Here is a 24085-nt window from a genome sequence, read left to right as displayed (position 1 = left end):
GATTCTGGAACTGCTCATGAGCTAGATTCCATCACATTCACCATGTCATAAAGTCAGCTTGACCCAGCAAAGTCTACCATAAATTGACAATGGTACATTTTGGATTGAGCCCAAGCAAGACTTGAAGGCATGAGACAGCTGCATGACTGGGTAGCCTAGATCCCAATGTCACCCCCTCAATGATTGCATTGGGTTGTTCCTATGAGGGATCCCCCATGACCAGTTGAAAGACCTGCCTGAGATTGGTTTATGAATGGGTCAGTTTGGACTGTGGATATTTCAAGGGTTAGCCTTGAAAGACAGTGGAAAGGGAAAATCTTCCCAATGGGTAGTGCAGTGAGCAGTATACCTGGCCATCCAGTGGAAGAGAAAGTGGCCCAAGATGAGAATATATGCAGCTTTCCAGGCAGTGTTATCTGGTCAAAAGCCTAGAAAGAAAAAAATTTAAATGATCAGAGACAAGGAGGTCTGTGGTAAAGGCATGTGGAGAGGTGTGAAGATTTTTGCATCACACATTAATGCCCATACTGGCACAAACTTGAGAGTGACTGCCTCCTTAAATTTTTCACCCATAGGCATCTCTTTTGGCTTAGGCTAGCCTTCACCCAGCTCAAAACTCACCATGTTCTGTTGTTGAAGGCTGAAGTAAAAAGTGATATAGATACAACTTCTCAATAGGTGGAATGTAACAGAATGTACAACCATGTTTTTTTAAAGTATAGTCAATTTATAACATAATGTTACTTTCAAGTGTACAGCAGTGATTCAGTTATATATATATTTTTTCACATTCTTTCTTTTCCATTATAGGTATTACAAGATATTGAATATAGTAAATCCTTTTTTCGGGTGCACAGCATGTGGGATCTTAGTTCCCCCACCAGGGATTGAACCCATGCCCCTGCAGTGGAAGCACAGAGTCTTAACTACTGGACCACCAGGGAAGTACCTATAGTAAACCTTTATTGTTTCTCTGTTTTATGTATAGTAGGGTGTATCTGTTAATCCCATACTCCTAATTTATCCCTACCCCTTTTCCCCTTTGGTAACCGTAAGTTTGTTTTCTATGTCTGTGAGTCTGTTTCTGTTTTATAAATTCATTTGTATTGTTTTTATTTATTTTTTTATTTTTTTATTTTTTTATTTTTTTGGTATGCGGGCCTCTCACTGCTGTGGCCTCTCCCGTTGCGGAGCACAGGCTCCGGACGCGCAGGCCTAGCGGCCATGGCTCACGGGCCCAGTCGCTCCGCGGCATGTGGGATCTTCCCGGACCAGGGCACGAACCCGTGTCCCCTGCATCGGCAGGCGGACTCTCAACCACTGCGCCACCAGGGAAGCCCTGTATTGTTTTTAGATTCCACATATAAGAGATATCACATAATATTTGTCTTTCTCTGTCTGACTTACTTCAATTACTATAATATTCTCTAGGTCCATCCATGTTGCTGCAAATGGCAATATTTCATTCCTTTTTATGGCTGGATTATACAATCCAGCCATTGTGTGTATATATATATACCACATCTTTATCCATTCATCTGTTGATGGACATTTAGGTTGCTTCCATGTCTTGGCTATTGTCAATAGTGCTGTACAGCCATGTTTAAAAACTGCCATACAGACCCTGTGCTTTACATGGATGCTTTGATGGTCAATGGCAATAATTTTTCTGGAAATGACACGTGGAGAGGCTTTCATTTTACCCCAAAGTGAAAAAATGGACCCCAAATGAAAGCAGGCTATTTTCCAAAGAGAAAAGTTTGTGACAGTTCAAACCCAAGTCATAATGAGCTTTCCCCCAACTGTCATATAGGATTATGGAATGCATACTGGGTTATTATCCAGTTCCATTATTTTTCAGATTTAAATTTCATAAATGGAATCAACAACCAGCTGAAAGCATAACTGCCTATAAAATGTCTCAATGCACCCATTTTGAGAATTTCTTAGATGATATTCTTGGTAAGATCAAGATTAGATCATCTTGAGTTTGACATTTATGATAAAAGTTTCTGAAAATGTGCTTCTTGATTTACCAAAATTTGGCATTTGTGATAATGAGGTGATATTGTAAGACTTGCCTCTGCTGCTTCCTTCCACATGTAGATGAGAACTTACAGGAACATGGTCTCATTGTCCCTGTTGCTATATGGAATCGTGTGTCTGGCCTCACCCACAGAGATAAGACTGGGTATAAAAGCGCATGAAAGGTGAGCAGAGAAAGATTAAGTTGCTAGGCTGCCCTGGAAAGGATTCTATAAAAGCAATCCATGAATGTGTCAAGTCAAACAAAAAGAGATTTGAAGAATGGCAGTCTTTGGCCATCTCAGGAAAGCTAGATAGTAGTAATAATGGCTGACATTTATTGAGCTTTTACTATGTGCTAGGCACTTTGCTAAGCACTTTCCAGCTCTATCTCCTGTAATCTTCGCAATAACCATATAAGAAGGTATATTATTATTATTATTATGGATAAAAAAAATGAAGCTCAGGGCTTCCCTGGTGGCGCAGTGGTTGAGAGTCTGCCTGCCGATGCAGGTGACACGGGTTCGTGCCCCGGTCGGGGAAGATCTCACATGCCTCAGAGCGGCTGTGCCCGTGAGCCATGGCCGCTGAGCCTGCGCGCGTCCGGAGACTGTGCTCCGCAACGGGAGAGCGGGAGAGGCCACAACAGTGAGAGGCCCGCGTACCGGAAAAAAAAAAAAAAAAGAAGAAGAAGCTCAGAGAGGCTGAGCAAGTTGTGAAGAACTGGTAAGTGGCAGACTTGGAATCACATGCTATTTCGTCTCCCCAGGATGTGAGCTGAAGCAGCAAAACAAAACAGTATAAAGGCAGCCAGGCTCAAAGTGAAAGAGATTAGAAGAATGGGGTGAGGTGGAGGGAGGAAGCAGGTGAGTTCAGTGGCTCAGGAAATGCAACGCACAAGCACTGGACATCCAAGAGCTATGGGTATCTTCCCGGGGGCAGCAGTTACTGGGTGACACTCCTAGGCAGGAGCTAAGGTAGAGTCTAAAGTGGTTTGAGGTCATAAAACCAGTGTCACTGAAGATCCACAGTGCACATGGACCAGTATAGCATTACCGTAGTGCTCATATGAGATGTTCCTCCTAGGGTGTCTCAAAAACAAAAGAAACACTAGAAGTTACATTTAGAGATAAATACTAGGCATTTGAATTTTTGGCTACACCTCAGATTCCCTAAGAAATAAAGAAGCGTTTGTTCTCTGGCCCAACAACTAATGAACTCATTTTATTTTATAGCTCTATATGGTTGAGATACATCAGAAATGACTTTGGATAACCCATGCCTTTGCTGACAAAGTTAACATAGAGAATGTTCAGCTCACTAAGTGTTCAGTAGCATTTACTTTTTTTTTTTTTTTTTTGTGGTACACGGGCCTCTCACTGTTGTGGCCTCTCCCTTTGCGGAGCGCAGGCTCGGGACGCGCAGGCTCAGCGGCCATGGCTCACGGGCCCAGCCGCTCCGCGGCACGTGGGATCTTCCCAGACCGGGCACGAACCCGTGTCCCCTGCATCGGCAGGCGGACTCTCAACCACTGCGCCACCAGGGAAGCCCAGCATTTACTTATTTTATAACATGTTGTAACTTTGCTCTCCAACAAGTTAGGTTAGTATCTAGCTTTATACAGTAGTCAAACTTTTTTTTTAATGTGTATAAATGAAAGTTTTAGGTAAATTAAATTATGCTCAATCCAACTCATTGGTTCTTTAGGAATATTGAACAACACTGTGCTTATAGTTTTTTAACATTTCTATTTTAAGTCATCCTAGGGAAGGGAAAAATCTGTATTGGCCTTTCTATTTTCAGTTCCACCGCGGGGTTGAGTCACCATGTTCCAGCCCCAGTGAATTAGTGATAAGAGGAAAGGGCACAAAACGTTTATCAGGAAGTAGGGTTATCTGGTATAATTACTCTGCTCTCCCCTGGCACCTCTCAGTGCTTGCTCTTGCCTGAACACCCTCCTTGCTTCCATCTGTCCTTTTTTTTTTTTTCCCTCCAGCATGCTGTTGGAATGGAAGCTCAGAAGGCATTTGGCTGATGGTTATTTGGAAAGGCCAAATCAAAAGCATGGTGGTGACCAGGGGCTCAGTGGCAGCCCAGCCACAGATATGGTAAGAACTGGGGCCAAACAGGGGAATCTCCGTGACCACAGAGGATTGGGTGGGCACAAGGGACCAGGCATTCAATGTCAGGACTATCCAGCCAGGGTAGCAGGTGGTATTGCAGGAGGTGGGCGGAGTATGCAACAGGGACTTTGGGAACCGGAGATCCACAGAGATCCAGGCGTGAGACAGCTCTCAGCATCGGGCTGTCTGGCAGCTTGGAGCAAGTGACTTGCATGGGCCAGGATGTATAGAGTTAGTTGGGTACTCAGCCTGGCTGGGGCTCATCTGGGAGGACCTTCCCTGTCATTGTCCATCCTGGCCTGTGAGAAGCTGCAGGTGCCCCAACGGCTCAGTGGGAAGATGAACGAGCTGGTCCAGCAAGTCAAAGAACAGCAAGTGGGTATGGTCATAACAATTAAAATGATTTTTTAAAAATAGTGTTCTTTTTTTCCTTTTGGCCTCCCTAGCCTGTCCAGATTACAGAACAGAGACCAGCTCTCCACGTCAGCCACAGCGGGGATGCTAGCGCGGCCGTCCAGAGGTCAGCAGGTGTGGAGACGGGCCTGCAAGCACTCCTCAGAGCTGTTATTTCTTTTCAGGAAGCAGCTATAAAGGAGCTGATACATGGAAAGCGAGCCAAGCATTCTTGGCAATATGTGGGGAGAGGTAGAGAAAGTGGAGGAAAGACTGAACTGACTCTATTCTGGGTGAGAAGAGATATCACCAAATATGGTACTCCCAGGCTGGTGAGGCCTGGGACACTGGAGTAATATGGCTGTGCTGTGAATGCTGTCACCTAGACAGAATATTGCTCCCGATTAGGTGACAGATAGGGAATAGGTTATTGAGGGTCTCAGGTATAATGTCCTGAGGGATCCCATGAGACCAAAGATAGTAGAGAGTATGTCCCTTATGCATCTTATAGCTTTAAGAATGCTGTAGCTCAAGGATCAATAAAGCCCTAAGTCAAGCAGAGGGACAGATGGAGGGAGCTGCAAGTCTGATAAACTGGAGAAGAAAGTCTGGTGATCAGAGCAAAGGAGGCAAACCTGAGGCTAATATCAGGCACTGTGCAGAAAGCTGAGGTGCTCTGGGCATACCGGCTATTCAGTAATGGATGGGCCACACACACAGGGAGGCAGGCTGATAAATATCTGAATCAGGGCCATGGCCATGGGCCAGGGCCGATTCTTCGCAGCTGCCTTAGGTGTGATGTATGATCAGGCCACTACAGTTAGAGGGACACAGACAGAGGGACGGCATGGAACAAACAGCAGTTGGTTTAGTGCTGAGTGCTTTCATCTGGTTAAAGACTAATTTCCTAGTTCCAAAGGTGGAATTGAGAACATGTTCTTTTTCCTCTAGATGAATGGTTCATTACAGGCAGATAAAGACACCAGCTAAAGGTAAAAATAAAAGCAGCTTTATGGCTACCTGCCTTAGTCTCCAGATCTGGTGGGCAAGTAAGAGGAGTTCCCCAACCCAGGGGAGAGTCAGGTTTGCAGATCTTGCCACTCCTGGCACGGTACAGGGCATGCTGGTGGCAGAGAGGGTATTTGCCATCCTTGCCTCCTACAGGGTCCACCTCCTCCAGCTACAGAAAGGCATCAGTGAGACAGAAATGTACAATAAATTTAACGGCAGGTGCCCAGATGGAGTTCACGTTCTGTTACCCAAGGCTTCCAGAAAGAAAACTAGAGATCATCTCCTTAATGGGACTAACCAATAAAATCCTTGTCTTACTGAGTACAGCCAGGTATTCTCAGCCTGGGTCACCATTCATAGGATGACTACATAATTCATTCAAACGTGACACTTCTGAGAGTGAAACCGTTACATACACAGTAAGCCAATCTTTTCAATTTTGCTATAGAAAGCTAGTCATGCTCTTAAATTCAAACATAACATTTGAGACTAAAGTAGATTTGCCAGATAAAATATAAGATGCCCTATTAAATTTCAGGTAAATAATTTTTAGTACAAATATGTCCCAAGTATTGCATGGTGCATACTTATACCAAAAAAAAAATTATTCATTGTTTATTCAAAATTAAATCTGAATTCAGTGTTCTGTATTTTAATTTGCAACTGGCAACCCTAAAGTTAAACCACTGTATTATATGCTAATTCAGTCACACTGCTTATGATGCACGGCTTTTGGTCTTCAGCTGATTTAGGACATGGTCTGGCTGACCAAAGGAGAAAGTGGAGGGGACCACCCTGATTAACCCAGTCACCTGAGCTACAGAAATCAGCTCCCTTCAATTTCTCTGGACTAGGAATAGGCTCAGACTAGGTCGCAGTGCCTGGGGTGAGCTGGGCCAGCAGGTGAGAGGACTCAGCTGTGGGACAAGAAGTTACATGGACAAACACCTTCTTCCTGCTTTCTGTTCACTTTTGTTTGATCTAGTGTACATTAGAATCACCTGGGGAGCTTTTAAAACCCACTGAGACTTGGGCCCCACTTCCAACCAATTAAATCAGGATCTCTAGGGGTGTGATCAGGCATCCATGATTGCAAAAGCTCCCCAGGTGATTTTTAACGTTCTACTGAGAATCACTGTCCTATGCCCTCATTCTGATCCCAGTGGCCTAGGTTCTGCTTACTTGACTTCTCTCCTTTGATTTACCCTCCTTGTAGTATCGGACATTTCATAGTCCAGGAAGTACGACTAGAACACAGGGTTCCTCGTCCATGCAAGACCTGTTTCCCGCCTGCTCTCGCCCCTCTCTTCAGCTTTGGCATCCCCTGTCTCCTACTCCTCGGCTCCCTACCTATCAATTCCCAGTTTGCAGTTGATCTCTTCTCAAGTGCATCCAATGGCTGACTCCTTTGGCTTGAAGCAAGGACATCCTCCAGAGAAATGTCGCTGCATCAGCCATGCTGATGGCACTGGCTGCTTTCCAGGGCTTCCCTCATCCCTGGCTTCTGCCCCAAGGGGGCTAAGCCCAAGATTTTAGCCATAGAGGAAACCCAAAGATTTTGTATTTCCAGAACAGAGATTGGTAGACCCTTTGAGGGTGGTGTGTCAAAGTGCCAATTTTCTTCCAAAAGGCTCGCAGGGTAAACAGTGGTTTGCTTCCCAAATGGTAGCAAGAAGGGCCTGTCAATGGCACGCTGCCCATTCATCATTGAAAACTGACTCTCTTGCTTTCTTTGGAATTTGACCCAGTGAACTCAGATGAGCTTTGGGCAATGACAAGCTCAGAGTCCAGAGCAGGATATGGCAAGAGCTTTTGGATTATTCATTCACTGAGTACCTACCATGTGCCAGATACCATTGCTATATCCTGAGAGGACACTGGTGAATAAAGCACATATGGTCTCTGGAGCCTATGAATCTTACCATTCTTCTAATCACAAATAATTGAAAGTAAGAAGAATACAGAGGAAAACTGGAGTAGAAATACTGGTGCAGAATGAGAGTGGAAGCCTAAGTGCCTGAAAACACAATACTTTTTAAAGGCAGCATTTTACCCAGCAAACAATCAACCGCTCTGACCTTCTCAGAGACACAAGGCCACACACTCAAATTCCTTCATCACGTAATAGGCTGGTGCAAATGGAGCTATTTCTTAAACCCAGCTGTTTACACAACAGCTACCAATCTGTTTAGAAAGAATCCCCGCCATTCACAACTGCCTATCGAACAGATGCTCAGGAGCATTTGTCTCTCACCACCAGGGTTTCCATAAAGAGGAGGGAGCAGGTTTGAATGTCTGCAGCTCCTGGAACTTCACGTGCTGCTCTGCCTTATTCTGTGCCCAGAGGCTGCTGCTCCTTTCCCCAGCGCCCCTCTCAGAACAATAATGATTTTTAGAGGCATAATAAGGAGGGTTTGCATTGAATTATTAAACAATGGGTGTTGAAGATGTGTTTTCTTTGACCTCCTTACCCCTCGCTTTTACCAGTCAGTTTTCTCTTGTACGGAGGCAAAGATTTCTAAAATATTAAAGCAGATTGTGTTTTCCTTCTTATAGTATTTTCCAAACTTATTTAAAATCCCTGCATTAAAAAAAAAACAAACCGCTTTCCCGTTTGATAAACTTTAAAACATCGCATGCCCTCCTTTCATTTTCTGAAATTCAGCATAAGTATCAGGGGGGAAAAAAAGCACTAGAACAAAGCACTGCTTTGTTTTCAAACCAGACCTACAACCCGGCCCCCTGAGATGCGGGTGGGCTGGCATGTGGGAGTCTGAACTCCCTCCCCCTGCCTCCAGTTCCTGAGACTCATTGTTCTAAATGGTAATATTAACATTTACCATCTTCAATTGTGGGTAATATCCTGTTAGCATTTTCAGTTGTAAACGTTTTCTCTGTGACATAAAATATGAGCTGTGACAATAAAATAATGAGACAGGCTTGAAACACATAAACAAGAATTTATACAATCTACTGAGCATTGTGCCTTTGAAATGGCCACTTTGGGAGTCACCACGTTTCTAGAGCTAAAATGCCATAACTCAAAAAAAGTGGAGTGATTCTTTAGGTGTAGCATGGGGCAAAAAGCGTGAGCTTTGTTTGGAAACAGCTGACCTGGGTGCGAATCAAGTTCTGCCACTTTTTAGCTATGCGACCTTGACCCAGTTGCTTAATCTCCCTCAGAGCCTCAGTTTCCTCATTGGTAAAAGGAGAAAAAAAGACCAGGTAAAATGTATATAAAGTATCTGCATATCCCAGGTAGCCCAATAAGTAGTTATTCGTACCATAATTATCACTAATGACGTTCTTTTGAATTGCATGAAAAGATCTTTGAGAGTGATTTGGGGGGAAAATTCCAAGTCTTTTAAAGTCAATGAGAAAAATAAAAGTATATAATAAATGGCTGGAAATTCTAGTCTGGGTGGGAAAAAATAATCGTTGCTATAGACACAAGCCTAAAATTTCATGTGGCTCATTAAGTGACTCTGAAGTCAACACCAGAAGATGTTTCCAAAATGTTCTGAAAGACTACACTCTCCTTAGCATTGTGCATGGGCTCCCTGGGTGGCCACTTTGAAGTGGGTACAACTGCTTTTAATGTTTAAGTAAGCTGTGTGGTGTTAAAGAAATCCTATTTGCTTTATGGTCATGCCACCACAGATCTGGACCCTGTAAAAAAGGCTTAACTATTGCAAAATCTGCCTTGTCACCTCCTCTACGTCCTGATGTACATCCTCGTTTTTTTAAACTGTGGTGTGTAGTCACCAGACTTTTCCCCCCTTTTTAAGTGTCCTCCCTTTAATTTCTGAACCCTTGTAACAGAAGGGGAAAATGAAACACAGTTCCTGCTACCAAAAGCTACTGTCATCATTCCACAATTTCAGGAGGCTTTCAGGTTTCCATTTTCCTTTCCTTGTCTCAGCCCAGATGCCTGGCATATGCGATAGCAACAAAAACAAAATCTGTTGTGGTTTTGGTTGTTATTCATGCTTAAGCAGCCCAGGGATTGAGACAGCTAAGATAGCCACACAAATGAGCATGCATGTGCACACACACACACACACACACACACACACACACACACACTTTTTTTTTTTTTAATGCAGAGAGCAAAGAGCCAAAATGTGCCCAAAGAACTTTGCCTGGAAGAGTCACCCACGTGTATTCTAATCCACTAATTTCCCTCAGCTTCCCTCCTCCACCACTACTCAGTCTTTATTTCTCAGTAAGAAAACCACTTTATGTGTTAGACAATGATATTACACAATAGAACTATAAATCCAATGTTTGTCTAGAATTTAAATGGCACTGCTGAACTCCACCCTTCCTCCCATTAACAACATCAGAAAAGAAGTTAGTGAGGGGCAAAATCATCTGTTAGTGTGTCTGAGTGGATTTGAAAATTACTCCCCCCAGGGTCTTCTAGGGTTTTAAAATATGAAGGTGTTCATCCAACTGAAAACATTTTATGTCTATAAGCAATTTAAGATTCAGCATGTCTGGCAATTCACGTTTTTTTAAGGGATGAGAAAAATGCAGCACTAATGTGAATATGTATGTTGTGTAGGGGAACTTCTGAACACTTCACTGTCATCTCAAGCCTTTAGGATGGAGACTCTTCAGGATGTTGGATTATAAACATCATTCATTTCTGGGACTTGAGGACATCTCTCTGAGCATAACAAACGTAAGATCACAAATGAAGGTGTTTTGAGTTCAATGGAAGAAAGATTTATCTTTAACACAGATAATTCTACTTCTCTAATAAAATCATATTGTGCCTCTTTTCATTAGAAGGTTTTATCCAGGGAGTTCCCTGGCGGTCCAGTAGTTAGGATTGGCATTTTCACTGCCAAGTGCCCTGGGTTCAATCCCTGGTCAGGGAACTAAGTTCTCCCAAGTATCACAATGCGGGCAAAAAAAAAAGAGAGAGAAAGGTTCTATCCACCCTTCCCCTTCCCTAGGGAAGATGGATTTCATTCTCTATAGCCAGTGTGGTTGGCAGCAACAGGGCTATGTGGATTTTGCTGGCATGGTCGGGAGATTGGTTACAGGCGAATGGATCAAATAATAAGCATCTTGAGGCTAATGGAAGCCAGGTCTCTCACTATTGGACAGATCTACATTCAAGCTACAAATACAGAAAGGAAGAAGGCTGGAATAAACTTTGTTATGGTGAACTGGAATTGAAGGTTTCTGTGTGAGCTCCTGGTTTTTACATGAGTATTTAAATTAGATTTATGTGTATTTATGTGTGTGTGTATCTATAGATAGATACTTACATAGGCATACATATACTGCATGGTCAGGCCACTCCAGATGGCTGTTCTCTTGCTCTCCATACATCCCCTGCCCAATCAGTGCCTGCTTCACCTACGCCCTATGCACGTGACTGACCTTCCTATGTACTTGTTCCAGGCCCCAGCTAGTGATTGTTCTTATCAAAGGGGCTGGTGAGGGGCGTGCCCCTCTACTGGTTTCCCTGGTAACTAATGAGCCCACCTGACATCAATTCCCCTGTAACAGGTAATCTCCCCTCCCCCACCCCCACCCCCAAGCAAAGACCTCCACCATGTCCTGCCCTCCATGCACCGCACATGATGGAGTGTCACTCCAGGACCTTGCTTCAGATGTGTAAGCTCCCCCATCTATTAAACCACTGATGTCTCTGTTGCTGACTCTGGGCTCTTTCTTCAGTCTCGAAGCTGGGCAAGCGCAGGCCTTGTAGGCCTTTGGGGTGCAGCCCAACAATTGGCAGAGCCAGCCAGGAAACTGAGGGAACTCCTGTGAGCACTGAGATGTCGGGAAATACAGGACGGGGAATGGAAAGTTGTAGGGGCCAAAATGCTTTTGGTATGTGGGGACCAAAAGTTGTGGGTATAATCCTGAGGTGGCTGTCCACTAACACGTGAGGCCCAAAAGTTCCAGGGGTGATCCTAAAAGTTGCAGGGGATATTCCTGGGGTGGCTGTCCACTAGTATTTGGGGTCTTGTGGTGGCTGTCCTTGATGAATGGGGGCTGCCAAGCTATCTGGAGAACAATGGCCTCTAATGGCTCTGCTATTGTATCAAAGTGAACCTTTTGTAATTGGTTAAGCTAGCTTTCTAGAAGGAACTGGTATTTCTCATGTGCCTTTGAGATGTAAATTATCTACAGCTTTCTGGAACTTTAATCTTTTGTGATCTCTGAGAGTAAAGGAGAAAAAACGTTTTTAAGTAAACTCAGAATTAATTATGTTTTATGAATATCTCTCTAAAATGGTCTCTAGATTTTGGTAACTTGAAACTAAACGAAGTTAAATGACTATCTGGGTCATTTCAAATAGGATAAAATATTGGAACATTAATTGCTGAGTTTAGCAATTAAAGGTCTCAGTTTAGCTACATTTGCCTGCTTAGGAGAGGAAGACTAAAGCATTTAGTTTTCCAATCAGGAAATTCACAATTACTTGCTTCTTGGCTTTTACCAGAGATTGAGGTTTTCAAGGGTTAAGATTATAATCAGTCATAATTCTTGTAACCAAGTTTCTTTATTGATTATATTAAGATCAGGTGTTTGTGCCTTTTAAAGTCTTCTGTCATTTGTAGACAGTAATTGTACTCTGATGCTTCTGCAAAAGTGCTTCATCTTAAAGAAGATTCATAGGAAGGACCTTTTGACAATAACAGGTCTCTGATAAATTTCAGATTATACTGCTGAACAGGGTAAGAAATTAAAGAATCCTAATGGAAAGCCTGGTGGCTTCATAAAAAGTTAACAAAAAGATTAGTTACTGAGTGAACTGGTGACTGGTTATAATGTTTAGGGGTTTTGTCTGGTGTTACTGGTCTTGGTCTCTGTTTTCCAGATAGAAGGAAGACCTTCCCCTCACTTGAGTTATGAGTTATGGCATGATTTATGATTTATGGTAATTTGGTATATTTTAAAGTGGGTAATTTGAGTACAATCGAAATATTTTTCTTTTCTCACTGCCTGGTGCTTCCAGAAATTGGAGACTCTTGGGTTCTGAGCAGCCTTATCAGGTGAATGGGAATGACTATCTCCTGGCATGTGGAGGAATCTCAATATTTTGGGGGACTGAGAAATCCACTGGGGCAGAGCCGTATGGCAGGCCTTGGACTTGACTTTCCTGGCCTTGAGAAGCCTGTTGGGAATTCAGTCTGAGACTCCTTCTGAGGCGTTCTACCTCAGCCAGTTTGGAGGAACCTATTTGATCAATTGACCGGACTTGTTTTGCAAACAAATTAGTCTTGATTTGGCTGTGTTTGGTGGAGATGAGGGTAATTTCAGAAAGAAAAAAAGGCAATGTGGTTTTTTTTGTTGTTTGTTTGTTTGTTTGTTTTTGCGGTATGCGGGCCTCTCACTGTCGTGGCCTCTCCCGTTGTGGAGCACAGGCTCCGGACGCGCAGGCTCAGCGGCCATGGCTCACGGGCCCAGCCGCTCCGCGGCATGTGTGATCTTCCCGGACCGGGGCACGAACCCGTGTTCTCTGCATCGGCAGGCGGACTCGCAACCACTGCACCACCAGGGAAGCACAAGGCAATGTTTTTTTAAAAAATATTTTTATTGGAGTATAATTGCTTTACAGTGTTGTGTTAGTAAGACTATGTTTTAGTGGATATTAAATTTTAGTTCTGTTAATTGAGATCTGTATTTATGAAAGTTATTGTGTTAGCCACACTTTTGCCCTGATGTTCAGGAGGAAAAGAAAATTCTCTAGTGAAGTTGCCACAGAGTATAACTACTCATGATATGTAACACTGCTTGCTTTAAGTCTATTGCTAAAAGCACATGTACAATGCTTGTGTGACAACTGGGTACAAGTGATAAAAATGTATGGCCTATAAAGTGTTTCCCCATTGACATACCTCTGAACCTGTTCATAAGATCTGATTAGTTTTCCCACAACGTGAATGACTAGGTGGATATTAAGGAGGCCTAGCTGAGGGACATGATCTGAACCTGGGATAGGAGCCAGTACCTCAGCATTGCAGGACAAATATTTTGATCATCAGTGCTTTCTATTCAAAGATTTGCAACCAAAAGGGGAAATGATGGAAAAATCTGCACATATTGAGGTAGGGGGAAGTCAGAGGCTTATACATGGTTTAACTTAAATTTACTGACCAGAGCAGCCTGTTTTGTCCTTTCAGACATGCATTGTACATCTGCTTTGGCCATTGAGGAAGGGAATGGATTTGAGAGTCAAAACGGAGTAGCTGTGGTTCAGACATCGAGGTAAAGCTAGGTGGCCATTGTATACGTGATTTTAGACACATTCTTGTATTATTGAAAAGTTGAGTTTTCTGAATTGTAATGCAGATCAGGACAAAAACCACAGGTGGGTATGGTTATTATCTCAGAATTCGGTTACTGCTTGTATTTTGCTTAACGTCAGGATCTCCCCTGTGTTGTGTCTGTTAGATGTCTTATATTTCGTCCCTAGCCTGAGGGAGGAAATCTATTCCAGAACTGAGCAGCAACAATGGCCTCACTGCGAAATGAGTCTAATTGCTGGGTCAACAGCCAGATGCCATTGTCTTCCTCTGGACTTCCATGAAAAATTGACCCAGCTACTATGATTATGTGGGGACTACTGACCATGGGAGAGAAAGACTCTCACCATCTTCCTGTCCCATATGTCACTACATCAGAAGGACCCCTGTTGGTAAACATTACTGTACAACTGACTTCCCGTGAGCCCTTCTGGGCTATTTTTTTTTTTCTTTTTTTTTTTTTGTGGTACGCTGGCCTCTCACTGCTGTGGCCTCTCCCATCGTGGAGCATAGGCTCTGGACGCGCAGGCTCAGCGGCCATGGCTCATGGGCCTAGCCGCTCCATGGCATGTGGGATCTTCCTGGACCGGAGCACGAACCCGTATCCCCTGCATCGGCAGGCAGACTCTCAACCACAGTGCCACCAGAGAAGCCCAGATTAACTGCTTTTTGATGGAAAAGACCTAATGGGTTCACCCCTAGTGGCACTCAACATAACATGTGGTGACAGATCTGTACTGTGACTGCTGACTCCTGGCTAGGTCACCAGAATGTTTCTTTTAAAGCCAGGCCTTCCCCTCCCCATAGGGGTGGCTCTGGGTTTGTGAAAACCAGGGGTGGCCTTACCTTCCTTATAACTGGACAGGGCACTGCTGCTATTGACTCCCTTTACATTGACCTGGTAAGTGCTTGGCTCCAAAATTTGCCCACATCCTGGAGAATGACTGTTCTGAGCATACTGGGTATCTTACTCTTGATGTGCTCTGGCTGCTGCTGTCTGTATTGTGTTTGGGGTGTCTGGTTGCAGTGCCTGCTATATACCTGATGCCAAGAATATTGTGGAAAAGGGGCAGGCCAAGATTGTAAGGGTCATGTAGGGTGTGTAGGGGTGGAGTGTATGTTCAGGCCACTCAGGACGGCTGTTCTCTTGCTCTCTGTACATCCCCTGCCCGACCAGTGCTTGCTTCACCTCTACCCTACCCGCATGACTGACCTTCCTTCGTACTTGCCCCAAGCCCCAGCTAGGGATTGTTCTTATCAAAGGGGCAGGTGATGGGCGTGCCCCTCTACTGGTTTCCCTGGTAACTAATGAGCCTATAATTGGTAATCTTCCCTTCTGCCCTACCTTGGGAGCAAAGACTGCAACCATGTTCTGCACGCCGTGCATCGTACATGGTGGGGTGTCACTCCAGGACTTTGCTTCAGACATGTAATATACCCTCCCCCGCCCCACCCATGAAACCATTGATATCTCTGTTGCTGACTCTAGGCTTTTTCTTTGGTCTTGAAGTTGGGCTTGTAGGCCTGTGGGGTGCAGCCCAACATATGCACAGACATACATCCACGCCCCTCTCTCTGTAATTTCCTAGCTCTATCTGCATAGAGTGTCAGGAAGTAAAGGCATCCAAGTAGCAAGAGCATACCTAGCATTCACATCTTGGCTTCTAAATATCTTTCTCCATTAAGAAGAACCAGCACTCCTTCAAGAAATGACTGAGTCCAAGATGTGGTGGGCTAAAAACTGATCCAGCAAGTGATATCCACATCCTAATCCCTAGAACCTGTAAATGTTACCTTATTTGGAAAAAAAAAACCTTTGCAGATGTGATTAAGTTTCTCTCAAGATGAGGAGATTATCCCATATTATCTGGGTGGGCCCTACACACCCATGACAAGAGTCCTTATAAGAGAGAAACAGAAAAAGAGATTACAGACAGTAGAGGAAGAGATCATGTGACCACAGAGTCAGGCACTAGAGTGATATGGCCATGAGCCAAGGAATGCTGGCAGCTATCAGAAGTTAGAAGAGGCAAGGGATGGACTCTCCCCTAGAGCTTCCAGATGGAGCATGGTCCTGCTGACAACTAGATTTCAGCCCAGTGATACCGATTTCAGACTTCTGGCCTCCAAACTTATGAGAGAATAAATTTCTGTTGTTTTAAGCCACAAAGTCTGGTATAATTTGTTACAGCAGCCACAGGAACTAACATACAGGGCTAGGAGAGTGGATATACAAGATGAACCTGGAACTTCTTTTTCCAGAAAGTGACATGGTACTCAGGAATGAGGAGGACATATCAAAAGGACTCAGCTTGAAGGGTCTCTCATTGGCCATATTGAGGGCAATTAAGAATCAAAATAAATAGCAAGACTAGGGCTTCCCTGGTGGTGCAGTGGTTGAGAGTCCGCCTGCCAATGCAGGGGACACGGGTTTGTGCCCCGGTCCGGGAAGATCCCACATGCCGCGGAGCGGATAGGCCCGTGAGCCATGGCCGCTGAGCCTGTGCGTCCGGAGCCCGTGCTCCACAACGGGAGAGGCCACAACAGTGAGAGGCCCGCGTAAAGCAAAAAAAAAAATCAAGACTAATATGTTACAACCTGTTATAAATATAATAGGAATCCATGAGTCTAAAATGACATGTAAATAAATAAGAGAAAACTCTACCTCACAGTGTAACACCAACACATAAACATAGAAAGAATGATGGAATTAGAAAATCAGGGTTGGCCACCATCATAATAAAAATTGATTTAGGCAAGAATCATCAGTGGATGCTAAAACCAGTGGATGAAAATTTGATGAGAAACAGAATATTCACATCATCTCATAGTATCTCCCAATAAAATACTTATTAGTAACTACAAAATGCTTATTAATTAACTTTACTGTGAAGAACCAGCTTAACTAAGTGGCTAAATTTGATGGCACAAGTAGTGGGACAAATCGACATCGCATATCCCTGATGTGGTACACTGGTCAAAGTGTTACTCTGTGGTGGCCCTGACAAAAATGCATGACATAAAGCTAATCATGAGGAAATATCAGAAAAACAGAAATTGAAGAATATTGTACAGAACAGTATTCTACAGGCTGTACTCTTTGCAAATGTCAAAGACATACAGGACAAGGAAAGGCTAAGGAAGTATTCCAAATTAAAGGAGACCAGAGAGATATGACAATTAAATGCAACACATCATCTTAGATTGGAGTCTAGACCCATAAAGGTTATTACTGGGACAGATGGTAAACTTTGAATGTTGTTTGTGGATTAGATGGTAACATTGTCTCAATGTTTGTACTGTAGTTATATTGGAGAATGTCCTTGTTTTAGAAAATGCGTACTAAAGTATTAAGGGTTAATGAGGCATTGTGTCTGCAACTTTCTCTTAAATCATTTGGAAAAAAAGTGAAGTATATAAATATGCAGAGAGAATAAAGGCAAATGTGGTAAAATGTTAACAATTGGGGAATCTGGTGAAGGGCATATGGGAGTTTGTAGTATTCTTGCAACATGTTTGTAATTTTGAAATTATTTCCAAAGAAAATAAAGGCCGTTATTCTTCCATGATATCTTATCACTTCCATTCAAAGAGTCCTTATGGAATGCCTACAGCATTATTCAAAAAAGTGAAAGGACATTGAAGGGAAAGCCAGGAGACCTGGTTCTGTCACTCTCTGTGTCACCTTGTGCAGGTAACTGAACTTCTTTGAACCTCCGTGTCTTCAGGTTTATTCTCTGCTTTCTATGCCTTAAGGCATTGGTTTTACTTGTTGGTTTACTTCAGCTCCAACAAAGGCTGAGTTAAAAATTATTGCTGTGGAATGGGAAACAGATGCCAATGGACATCTAATCCCATTTCTTTTTGCAGGGTACAAATGTTCTAAAATTAGATTGTGGTGATGGTTGACTAACCCTGTGAAAATAGTGAAAAATATCAAATTGTGCACTTTAAATGCTGAATTATATGATACATGAATTATATTTCATTAAAACTGTTAAAATCATTGCTGCTGCTTTCCTCATCCCCACACCCAATTGTGAATCTTTATGGTTAGAGTAGGATGTCTGTGACGGAATGGTGGTGGTTGAATAGAGAAGGCTTATGCTCGTCCCTGAGGCAGGGTGGGAAGGAAAAGGACAAACAGTAAAGGACCTTTCAGAATGGATGGAGGAAAGAGTGTGGAGGGCCTGTCTTCCAGGATCTGTTGTTCTCCTCTGCTCCTCTCACTGCACACAGCCCCTGCGAGACTGGGTCCATATCTGTGGTTTCAACTCTCTCCCATAGGTTGGTGATTCCCTGTGTAAATTAGGCTAATACTGGTCATTTAAAAGCTTAACCATAGGGCTTCCCTGGTGGCGCAGTGGTTGAGAGTCCGCCTGCCAATGCAGGGGACACGGGTTCGTGCCCCGGTCCGGGAAGATCCCACGTGCCACAGAGCAGCTGGGCCTGTGAGCCATGGCCGCTGAGCCTGCGCGTCCGGAGCCTGTGCTCCGCAATGGAAGAGGCCCGCATACCGCAAAAAAAAAAAAGAGTTTAACCAAAAGTGTAGTTTCACATAAAAGTCTGAGTAAATAGTCCAGAGCTGTTGTAAAGAAGCTCCATGACGTCAGGGACCCAGACCCTGGGCCTCCATTTACAGCCTCACAGGCTGTGCCCTGCAGCTCCAGGAAGCGTTATCCACATATACAGCTTGAACCATCCCTTCTGGAGTAGTGCGAAGTGATGGCCTTGCCCAGGACCCTTCCCTCTTGATGTTCTCCTTTAAGTGGTCTCAACTTTATTGTCTAAGGTGGCAGCATCTATCTTCCAGGCAGAAAAATAGAGGAAGGGACAGATGCAAAATGAGGGGCACAGGGTACACATGGGTTGAACCTAAAGTAAGGTTTGCAGAACCTCTCACATGATACTTCACTTATGTTTCATTGTTTAGATCTTAGTCATATGACCAGGCCCAGTTGCAAAAGAAGCTGGGAAACATAGGTTTTATTCTAGGTGTCCATGTATTCAGCAGAGAGAGAGCAAGGATGGAATTCTAGTACCAAAGAACAAGAGGCAATAAATATAGGAGAACTCACAGTCTTAGTCTTTCTTTCCAATCCATACTTCTAGTCCAGATCCATGTATCCAATTGCCTGGACATCTCTACCCAGGTGACTCACAGACTATAAAACTGAACATGCCCTAAATGGAAGGCGTCATGTTTATCCACCCCAGTCCCATCTCAGACCTGCTCCTTCTCCTGTGATCTCCCTCTCAAAGAATGGCAATGTCATCCACCAAGTTGGATGGAAATCATCTTAGACTCTCATTTCCCTCACTGCCTGCCCTCTACCCCTGCCCTGTAAGCTCTACCTCCTAAATGGCTCTTATATCTATCTCCTCCTCCCCATTCTCATAAGTTTAGCTCAGACTCTCTCCTTTCTTTCTGGTCTGGATTACTATAGGGATCTTAAACTGGACCCCCTGCCTGTAGGCCACACTCCTACAACGTTTCCCCACATTGCACCCAGAGTGCTCTTTCTAAACATAAAACTAGTTTCAACCCACCCTCCTTCAAACTTTCCAGTGGTTGCCCATACCTTTGGTGGTAAAGTTCACTTTCTGAAAGCATGGCGCCTGAGGCTCTTCCTGATCTGGCCTCTGCCTGCTTCTCTCACCCCCTCTGCTGCCTCTTCCCCACCCACACCTTTTGCTCCAGTTATACTGAACTATCAGTATGTTTAGTTCCCTAAACAGTCAGTGCCATTCTGCCTTTGCATGTGTTGACCACTCTGTCTGGGATGACCTTCCCATTTTCGTCTATGTAACTTATACTTTTTCAAAACTCAGTTAGTTGAGCATTGCCTCCCCCAGGAAGTGTTCCCTGTGTTCCCCAGCCTGACTTCGGTGTTCTTCCTCTTGCTCAATAGTGCTCCATCCATACTTATCTCAATACTCAAAACATACAAATCTTTCCCGCTAGACTATAAGCTCTTCAAGGGATAGGGTCCCGTCTTTTTTGCCCTAGTGCCTGGCACATACATATTTGTTAAATGACTAAATATGCCTGGTTCAATCTCATACATGTTTATATATAGTATTTAATTCTCATAAAACCCCTATGAGTTTATCCATTTTACAAATGGGGAAACTGAGGCTCAGGAGAATTGCAAGCCATGTTAAAGGCCACTGAGCTAGTTAGAAATGCAAATGGAAATTAAATCTACTGTTCTTGCCTCCCTGTATGCTCCTATTTAGACAAATAACATTTGTGACTGCGATGAATTGAAATATGGAAGCACCCACTTTGGAGCTGGTTAACTTCCATCCTTAATCCACCATCAGAAATGTGCATTTCTTCTCTTTATCCAAATTCCTGCATCCCTGAACACAATACTAGGGTACTTACAAAACAAAGTGTAGGGACTTTGTTTCTTTGCCTCCTCATGGGAAAATGTCTTTATTAAGCTCTGATCTCTAGCAGCGGAGTCTCTTTCTTTACTCATCCATTCTTTCAATGAATATTTATTAAACGCCAACTCTGCTAATGTTAGCCTCATTCTCACACAAACATGCAGAACAAAGACGTTTCAGCCATTATCAGAATCCTTTAATCTTTTTGTTGGAATTCTGAGATTCAGCCTTGTCTAAGGATACAGTTACAAATGAAGAACAAGCGGCAGAGCCGTACTGTATGTTCAAGGTTACTGATTATTATTGTTCCTCCTTAAGCAAGGAGTGTACAATCCTTGTATTGGAAACAGGCTTAAGGCACAATAAACAACGTGCTCCCTTACCCCAGATGCACTAAGGTGGTTCAGCAAGTTGTTTACCACTCAGGTATTCCTTATTCAGCATTTTTCATACAATAATGATACCTTTAAATTCCCTAATGCTCTACCCTCCCAAAAGGTAGTAAGAAATCAAAACTGTGTGTTGCTTAAATGAATTCATTTGTGTGGAGAACAAAGCCATTTTTATATACTCCTGCAATGTCCATTTGACTAGAAGCCAGAATATTTTACACAAGCTGCAAAATCCATCCCCTGAAATTGATTCAGGTTTTGTCCAATGGGGGGTGGGGTTAAAGAAAAAGAAAAGCTCGTGCTTACAATGGCATTTGGAAGCAGTCCCAATTACGAGAGCAGTTCTTAAAGCTGTTCTTTTGGTTTCATCTTTAATTATCTTAATGGAGCAGTAAAGTTTAGTAGGAACAAAGAAAAGCGGAGAAAGGAAAGCTGGGAGTTTTTATTTATTCATTTAACAAATATTGAGCACCAACCACATTAGGACATGTGGAAACATGAAAATTAGTCACACAAGAGTTCTGCCTTCAGGGCTTCCCTGGTGGCGCAGTGGTTGAGAATCCGCCTGCCAATGCAGGGCACACGGGTTCGATCCCTGGTCCGGGAAGATCCCATATGCCGCGGAGCAACTAAGCCCGTGAGCCATGGCCGCTGGGCCTGCGCGTCCGGAGCCTGTGCTCCGCAGCGGGAGAGGCCACAACGGTGAGAGGCCCGCATACCGAAAAAAAAAAAAAAAAAAAAAAGAGTTCTGCCTTCAAGAGAGTACAATACAGCAGGCAAGTTAACAGGCATACACACACGCATGCACACTCATGTATGCATACACACAACTGTGTCATCCTCACTGTTCAAACTCTTTATTGGAACTTTTGTTACCCAAACTCAGGAACTGAATGGATTCAGATACTTTTTAAAGTAAATCCATCTCCATCCAAACTTTTACTACTCACTTTCCAAAACTCAAAAACCTCAGGTAATCAGTATTTCCAAGCACTATTCAAACTGTCAGTCTCCAAACTCAGGAACCTGATTAATGTGGCTAGCAGAATACTTAGTACTATGTAAACATGAAAACATTACTATATTGGGTGCTGTAAGAGTGGCCCCCAATGCCATGAAGCTTGGAGGAGTGTGGGATACCTTCCAGTGGAGGTACAATTTCATGGAGAACATATTTCAACTGAGCCTTAAGAGATGGGTAGAATTTTTTAGCTCCAACCTCAGTATCACTGGCAAGCCTTTTATTTGTCCCTATATGCACCCCTACCCCCAAGCCTAGCACTCTACCTCTACTCCTCCCACTGATTCACTCTCAGCAAATGCCCTTACTTCATAGAGTAAAAGCGGGACTTTGAGTGAGAGAGAGCAATATCTCTGGTCTCTTCTTATAAGGGCACTGATCCCATCATGAGGACCCTACCGTCATGACTGCATCTACAATTAATTACCTCCCAAAGGCCCCACCTCCAAATACCATCAAACTGGGGTGGTTAGGGCTTCAATATATGAATTCCATGAGACACAAACATTCAGATTATAGCAATAGTCTGGCTCTGTACTTCCTAGCATCTTTTCTCTCTCCTTAGCCTTGTTCTCAGGCAGGCTCAGAAAAGGAACTCACAGCTGTGAATGACTTCATTTTCCTGACCACATTCCCCTCTCCTCAATAAAAACCACCCATCCTTTCAACATTTCATTCATCTCTACCTCATTCTCATCTGTCTCAAAGGATGGAATCCCTTAGCAAACGGATTTTTTCATTTGTCTTTCGAATTCTATCCCCTCCCAAGTCTGTGGATCTATGGTAAACGTCTACCATGTTTTTGTCTCTCTGCTCTGTATTCCTTACTTTCCTAACTGCCCTTTCCCTTTTCCATGTGCTTGGGGCTGTCCATAATAGGACTGCTTTCCCTAGCACAAGGTGAGCCCTTGACCTAAATAAGGCCAATTAGAATCTGTTTCAAGACTGGATACAAGCACTGCAGGACAGTTTTCTTTTTTCTTGAGATTGTCAGTTATTAAACCAATGTAAGCCTGGCCATCTTACATGGAGTGAGCTTGCCTAAGAACAAGGCTGAAGGAGAGGCAAAAGATGCCAGGAAATACAGAGCTAGAGTACTGCTATGGACTGAAAGTTTGTGTCTCCCTGAAAGTCATATGTTGAAGCCCTAACTCCCAATGAGATGGTATTTGGAGATGGGGCCTTTGGGAGGTAATTAAGTTTAGACGAGGTCATGAGTGTAGAGTCTTCACCATGGGATGAGTGCCCTTATAAGAAGACACCAGACAGCTTTCTCTCTCTCTCCCTCTCTCTCTCTCTCTCTCTCTCCCTCCCTCCCTCCCTCCGTCATGTGAGGACACAGCAAGAAGACAGCCATCTGCAAGCTCTCACCAGAACCTGACCATACTGGCACCCTGATCTCAGACTTCCCTGCCTCCAGAACAGTGAGAAATAGATGTCTTTTGTTTAAGCCACCCAGATTATGATATTTTGTTACAGCCGCCTGAGCTAAGACAAGTACTGACAACATTGTTTTTAGAATTTTTGGATTTTTCAGTTATGTGAGCCCCAAACTTTCCTTTTTGCTTAAGGTAGTTTGAATTTTCTGTTGTTTGACATCAAGAATTCTGATTAAAGTAGCTTTCACTCCATCAATGAGCCTCCCCCCATCTCCAGTAACTTTGGTCTCTCCCCTCAAAACTAACTCCTTCCCTTCAGCCTACACACACGATCCAGTCTCATCTGTCCAGAAAAAGTCCCTTTGATCCTATAACCACTGCCTGTTCTCCCTGCTTCCTTTCATATCCACAGGCCAGGGTTGGTAGGTGATGAAGTTTTCACTAGCCGGTGGCAAAACCAAAAAAGATAAGGATAATGCAGTGAAGTTTTGGTTTAGTTTGGTTTACTGAAGTATAAATGAACACAGTAAAATTCACCCTTTTTGCATGTGCAGTTCTATGAGTGTTGAGGCATAGAAACAGTTGTGTTACCACCACCATAATCAAGATATATAGTGTATTTTCATCACCCCCAAAATTCCCTCTTGCCCCTTTAAAGTAAACCTCTCCCTCAGGCCCTGGCAAACACCCATCTAACTTCTGTCCCTGCAGTTTTCTTTTCCCAAATGTCATATAAAAGGAATCATACAGTATGTGGCCTTTTGTGTCTGGCTTCTTTTACTTCGTATAATTATTCTGAGATTCATTCATGTTATTGTGCGTTTCATTAGCTCATTCTTTTAACTGCTGAGTAATATTCCATTGTATGGTGGTACAACAATTTATTTATCCATTCATCAGCTGATGGACATTTAGATTGTTTTCTGTTTGGGGGAATTATGAATAAGCCTCTATGAACATTTGTATATATGGGTCTTTGTGTGAACATGTGTTTTATTTCGACTGGGTAAATATCTAGGAGTAGGATTGCTGGGTCACAGGGTAAATATTTAACCTTATAAAAATCTGT

This window comes from Kogia breviceps, chromosome 1, assembly GCF_026419965.1.
Source record: "Kogia breviceps isolate mKogBre1 chromosome 1, mKogBre1 haplotype 1, whole genome shotgun sequence".
In the NCBI taxonomy this organism is placed as follows: Eukaryota; Metazoa; Chordata; class Mammalia; order Artiodactyla; family Physeteridae; genus Kogia; species Kogia breviceps.
Note: the sequence above shows the minus strand (reverse complement) of the source record.